Genomic DNA, 6,958 nt, shown 5'->3' on the forward strand with positions numbered 1-6,958 from the left:
AAAGTACATTTGTTTCCTATAATTTATGAGCTGTTTAAAAGGAAAACATTTCTGGAAAGAAGTCATTTTGACCTTTTTTCTTTTATTACATGTTTTCACTTCAGTGAACACATAAAAACCAGAAAAACACCAAGGGGAACAATATCGGAATGAACATCAATTAACAAATGAATGCAATTAACAATAATAATAAAATAAGACACTATATTAAAATAGCATGCTAAATACAAATATGATGCCATTTTCTTCTCTGTTAGCGGTTATGTATGTTTCAATGACCAAAATGCGACAGTTTCACAAAGGACACAAGGCAGAAATTTGCCCAAACTTATTTGGGCATGTTATTATTTGAGAGTAAACCATCTCTTTACGCCCCATTTAGACACCTAGTACAGCCTGTCTGGCATTCGAGCTATTGTGTGGCGTAATGGCATCTGATTGGGAAATATCTCTCAATGAAAGTCAAGTATGCTCTTCGTTATTCACCAAAGTGGTCTGATTGTAAGGACCTTTTGTGGCAATAATGAATCCAACAAGACACAGATATTGTAATTACATCCAGACGACTCGTCTGATAATACTGAGAGGCAAGTGGGTAATTCAGTGTGGCCGTGTGCGCGTGGGGGAGGGGGAGGGGTTGATTGGATGTTTTTCTTGGTGAAGAGCATGGCTACCATCACTGGAGCGATCCTGATGCCAGTGCTTAAAGTTGGATCAGTAAGAATCTCACAATTCACTGGTCCCACCTTCAGGTTTTGAGGACATGAAAACAGCCAGACTGTTGTTTTTAAAGTGGTGCCCAGCACAACATGACAATGAAATTTGAATGACCCAAGCCAGAGCTGTGAAAGAAACATCTACATGTGAAATATTTAGCCTATGCTATCTAGTTCTGTCAACCATATTTGTAGTAACTGGGAAAATTAGAGGTTAGAAATATATTATCAGGCTAAAAATTATTTAAAACTTAAAATAATTAAAGCTGTAGACGTGTGCAGGGTAGTAGATGTCTGTAGATGTGTGAAGGGTAGTAGATGTCTGTAGATGTGTGCAGGGTAGTAGATGTCTGTGGATGTGTGCAGGGTAGTAGATGTCTGTAGATGTGTGAAGGGTAGTAGATGTCTGTAGATGTCTGTGGATGTGTGCAGGGTAGTAGATGCCTGTAGATGTGTGCAGGGTAGTAGATATCTGTAGATGTGTGCAGGGTAGCAGATGTCTGTAGACGTGTGTAGGGTAGTAGATGCCTGTAGATGTGTGCAGGGTAGTAGATATCTGTAGATGTGTGCAGGGTAGTAGATGTCTGTAGATGTGTGCAGGGTAGTAGATGCCTGTAGATGTGTGCAGGGTAGTAGATGTCTGTAGATGTGTGCAGGGTAGTAGATGTCTGTAGATGTGTGAAGGGTAGTAGATGTCTGTAGATGTGTGAAGGGTAGTAGATGTCTGTAGATGTGTGAAGGGTAGTAGATGTCTGTAGATGTGTGCAGGGTAGTAGATATCTGTAGATGTGTGCAGGGTAGCAGATGTCTGTAGACGTGTGTAGGGTAGTAGATGCCTGTAGATGTGTGCAGGGTAGTAGATGTCTGTAGATGTGTGCAGGGTAGTAGATGCCTGTAGATGTGTGCAGGGTAGTAGATGTCTGTAGATGTGTGCAGGGTAGTAGATGTCTGTAGATGTGTGAAGGGTAGTAGATGTCTGTAGATGTGTGAAGGGTAGTAGATGTCTGTAGATGTGTGAAGGGTAGTAGATGTCTGTAGATGTGTGCAGGGTAGTAGATGTCTGTAGATATGTGAAGGGTAGTAGATGTCTGTAGATGTGTGCAGGGTAGTAGATGTCTGTAGATGTGTGAAGGGTAGTAGATGTCTGTAGATGTGTGCAGGGTAGTAGATGTCTGTGGATGTGTGAAGGGTAGTAGATGTCTGTAGATGTGTGCAGGGTAGTAGATGTCTGTGGATGTTTGCAGGGTAGTAGATGTCTGTAGATGTGTGCAGGGTAGTAGATGTCTGTAGACGTGTGCAGGGTAGTAGATGTCTGTAGATGTGTGCAGGGTAGTAGATGTCTGTGGATGTTTGCAGGGTAGTAGATGTCTGTGGATGTTTGCAGGGTAGTAGATGTCTGTAGATGTGTGCAGGGTAGCAGATGTCTGTAGACGTGTGTAGGGTAGTAGATGCCTGTAGATGTGTGCAGGGTAGTAGATGTCTGTAGATGTGTGCAAGGTAGTAGATGTCTGTAGATGTGTGCAGGGTAGTAGATGTCTGTAGACGTGTGCAGGGTAGTAGATGTCTGTGGATGTGTGCAGGGTAGTAGATGTCTGTGGACGTGTGCAGGGTAGTAGATGTCTGTGGATGTTTGCAGGGTAGTAGATGTCTGTAGATGTGTGCAGGGTAGCAGATGTCTGTAGACGTGTGTAGGATAGTAGATGCCTGTAGATGTGTGCAGGGTAGTAGATGTCTGTAGATGTGTGAAGGGTAGTAGATGTCTGTAGATGTGTGAAGGGTAGTAGATGTCTGTAGATGTGTGCAGGGTAGTAGATGTCTGTGGATGTGTGCAGGGTAGTAGATGTCTGTAGATGTGTGCAGGGTAGTAGATGTCTGTAGATGTGTGCAGGGTAGTCCTGTTTGAAGCAGCTGTCTAAAAAGCAAGAAGAGGAGAGAAGACACCAATGACCAGAGAAAAGTTCGATTATGATAACAATCCTTGACCTTTCACTTCAACGCAGAACACCGGCTCCCTTCCTGAAAGCTTCCTGGTAGTCAGACAAACTCCCATTCCACACCTCTCTGATGTCCCTGGACCGCCCCTGGGAAATCTTCAGAACCCCAACAGGCTCTTACCCCCTGCAGCACCTCCCCGCCCGGCACCCAACCCCCCCCCCAAAACCCGACTGCTCTTGCTCTCCAGGTTTTGGGGTTGTGGGTTAGCTCTGGATCTTTCTATGGAACACAAACACATATTAGTCAGCATTGTGGCCAGGAACTCCCTCTCTGGCTCCAGTCCCAAGTGTCTGTGTGTTTTAGACACATACTGTGTGGTTCATGCGGACAACTGTAACTTCCTGCATAATAATAATTGTTGATGATGATGATGATGATGGTGGTGGTGATGGTGGTGATGGCAGAGTCCTTGTATACTAATCGTGAAATGCAAACTGACATATACATTGCCCAAAAAGGCGTAACAAAAAAATGAAAAAAGATTTGAAAAATATAATGAAGCAGACACGGTGCACAGAAAAAAACGTGTTTGCTGAATGAAAATGAATGACTGAAAATGTGCTATATATAATTGTAAATAAAGACATCGCTGTTGACTGATTGATTGGTTGACTCATTGTACAATTGGTTTTCACATTGGATTCACATCTGAAATATGAATGTTATTTGATTCAGATTATAATTCTGTCAAGTTGCCTGGTTTTATCATAAGTGAGAAAGTGGTTATTACACAATGCTCAAATGGAAGTGAAACAGGGCTCATCATCTGTCCCTGTGTCTATTCTGTCAACATGTCTAGTAAAAAAACATTATGCACTACAATGTTTCCATTAAAGTGTTACAGGGAATACTTTAAGGTTTCAGGAATTCTTATTTCTAGGTTTCTCACTTCAGGTTTTAAGAGTCATAAGCAAACAGCACCAGCACTGGTGCACTAGTTTGTGTTCAACAGAAAATATAGTTTATTACAATGCACTTTATGTCCAAAGATATACAAACCAGACACATGTCTATAGAGACATACATGTTACATTAAGACTAAGTGCATTCTGGGTTTTAGTGGACATTAGGAAATACTTTCATAGACAAAACATGTATGCCCGAAACACTGGGACCATCTTCTGACCTTGGCCACTACCCATAATGCAGCTTTGAGCTCAAGCCTGATGTGTTAGACTCTGAGCCACTCAAACTGTCTTTCAGTCCACATATTTTAAAATGGACCTTCACTGAACACCCCCCCCCCATCAAATAGCAAATGAACAGGCAAAATGTTAGCCTGTCATTTTTCCCAACAAAGACTTCTTGGCATGATAAATGTTCTTTCTCTACTAATAAGCTTGAATAGTCTCAGAAATAATGGGAGAGAAGTCTATGGTTTTAATGACATTTGCTAGCTATAATCCAAAGAAAGAAATTCCTAATCTTTTTTTATTAAGTAAAAATTATATAAAGTAAATATAATTTTATATATTTTATATTTTCATTTTGCTGGTGTGTGTAGCTTACCATCTCACAAAATGGCAGAAATTATGAAGTGATATTAGTATTACTCCTTTAAACCATGCAAAACAAAAGTGTAGTTTTATTTTTCAAACATTTCTCAAATAAGAACAATAACATTATGCAAAATCACTCAATCCTACAGGCATAATATACATGTAGGGCTGAATGGTCCTGCTCAGCTTCACTGGAGTTGTTTTACATTTACATGAGTTGGCAGATTACATATCCACAACAACTTGTATATTTATCATATGGGTTTGCTGAGAACCGGTCACATGACCTTGGTGTTACAGAACCATTACTCTCTCTGCATTACAGTAGTTTCATTGGTGTTACAGAACCCTCACTTTACATTACAGTAGTTTCATTGGTGTTACAGAACCATTACTCTCTCTGCATTACAGTAGTTTCATTGGTGTTACAGAACCATTACTCTCTCTGCATTACAGTAGTTTCATTGGTGTTACAGAACCCTTACTCTACATTACAGTAGTTTCATTGGTGTTACAGAACCATTACTCTCTCTGCATTACAGTAGTTTCATTGGTGTTACAGAACCCTTACTCTACATTACAGTAGTTTCATTGGTGTTACAGAACCCTTACTCTACATTACAGTAGTTTCATTGGTGTTACTGAACCCTTACTCTGCATTACTGTAATTTCATTCAGCTCACTTCAACTCATTTTGGTGTAGAAGCACTGGTGCACAATAGTAATTATTTTTATACTGTATTATCATATCTGCCTAAAAGTGACTCAAACCTGAGGAGCAACATCTTTTTTCATACATTTCCTGGTATCCCACATTAATACCACCATAAATATTTATTCAGGAGTTTTGAATGTGGAGCAGTGTTTTCATTAATATTTACACTGGCCATTTTGCTGCCTGCCACTTCACACGTTTTGAGGTGATTTATTTTGAGATGACATGCTTTGACTCACTGTATTGAAATGAGCTGCATGTGATGAAGGAAGGTAACAATGCAGCATAACAGGCAGTGTGAAAAGATGGAGGTGGAGAAAGTGATGTGGAGGTGGAGGTGGTGAAGGCTGTATGGAGGTGAGGTGGAGGAGGCTGTATGGAGGTGGAGGTGGAGAAGGCTGTATGGAGGTGGAGGTGGGGGTGGAGGAGGCTGTATGGAGGTGAGGTGGAGGAGGCTGTAAGGAGGTGGAGGTGGGGGTGGAGGAGGCTGTATGGAGGTGGAGGTGGAGAAGGCTGTATGGAGGTGGAGGTGGAGAAGGCTGTATGGAGGTGGAGGTGGAGGAGGCTGTATGGAGGTGGAGGTGGAGAAGGCTGTATGGAGGTGGAGGTGGGGGTGGAGGAGGCTGTATGGAGGTGGAGGTGGAGAAGGCTGTATGGAGGTGGAGGTGGAGAAGGCTGTATGGAGGTGGAGGTGGAGGAGGCTGTATGGAGGTGGAGGTGGAGAAGGCTGTATGGAGGTGGAGGTGGGGGTGGAGGAGGCTGTATGGAGGTGAGGTGGAGGAGGCTGTATGGAGGTGGAGGTGGGGGTGGAGGAGGCTGTATGGAGGTGGAGGTGGAGAAGGCTGTATGGAGGTGGAGGTGGAGAAGGCTGTATGGAGGTGGAGGTGGAGGAGGCTGTATGGAGGTGAGGTGGAGAAGGCTGTAAGGAGGTGGAGGTGGGGGTGGAGGAGGCTGTATGGAGGTGGAGGTGGAGAAGGCTGTATGGAGGTGGAGGTGGAGAAGGCTGTATGGAGGTGGAGGTGGAGGAGGCTGTATGGAGGTGGAGGTGGAGAAGGCTGTATGGAGGTGGAGGTGGGGGTGGAGGAGGCTGTATGGAGGTGAGGTGGGGGTGGAGGAGGCTGTATGGAGGTGAGGTGGGGGTGGAGGAGGCTGTATGGAGGTGGAGGTGGAGAAGGCTGTATGGAGGTGGGGGTGGAGGAGGCTGTGTGGAGGTGAGGTGGAGGAGGCTGTGTGGAGGTGAGGTGGAGGAGGCTGTATGGAGGTGAGGTGGAGGAGGCTGTATGGAGGTGAGGTGGAGGAGGCTGTATGGAGGTGGAGGTGGGGGTGGAGGAGGCTGTATGGAGGTGAGGTGGAGGAGGCTGTAAGGAGGTGGAGGTGGAGAAGGCTGTATGGAGGTGGGGGTGGAGGAGGCTGTAAGAAGGTGGAGGTGGAGAAGGTTGCTCCGGATCCTTGAAAGAGCCACGCTGAATCTTTGTGCAGCAGGTGCTGTAGCTCTAAGCCAGTGATGCCCTCACAGGTCCTGTTTAAGCCAGGACACAAGGTCTTCTAGGAGAAGAATACAGAAGTCCTTGCATGTTAACATTTACCCCTAAACAGTCTTCAAGGATTTTTTCCTTTTTTCTTGCTTTTTTCCTGCTGGTGCCTTTTCTTTCCTTGTGGGTAAGAATGCCATTGGGGAACTTTAACAGAAACAGTCAATCACATAAGAATGTGCTATTAATGTAACACAGGGGCTAACCCTTCCAGCTGCCTTACCATGACATTTCCACCGAAATGGCTTTACCCAGAGCAGCAGAGTCCATTAGCTGCCTAATAGCTAGCAGCTTAGCTGCCGCTGCAGCCGTGTGGACACTTGCTTTTGTGTTTGTATGTCATGGCTGATTGAGTGGGATACGTCTGGTGTGAGGGGTAAAGCTCCCACATATCTGACCTCGCTCAGTTTGTGACGGGGGTCAAACATTTCTCATTAGAGATGAACCCTGTGAACATACGTTCCAGAGTATCAGAATCATACATCGTAAAGGTCACCGGCT

Source organism: Brachyhypopomus gauderio, chromosome 17, assembly GCF_052324685.1.
Source record: "Brachyhypopomus gauderio isolate BG-103 chromosome 17, BGAUD_0.2, whole genome shotgun sequence".
Lineage (NCBI taxonomy): Eukaryota > Metazoa > Chordata > Actinopteri > Gymnotiformes > Hypopomidae > Brachyhypopomus > Brachyhypopomus gauderio.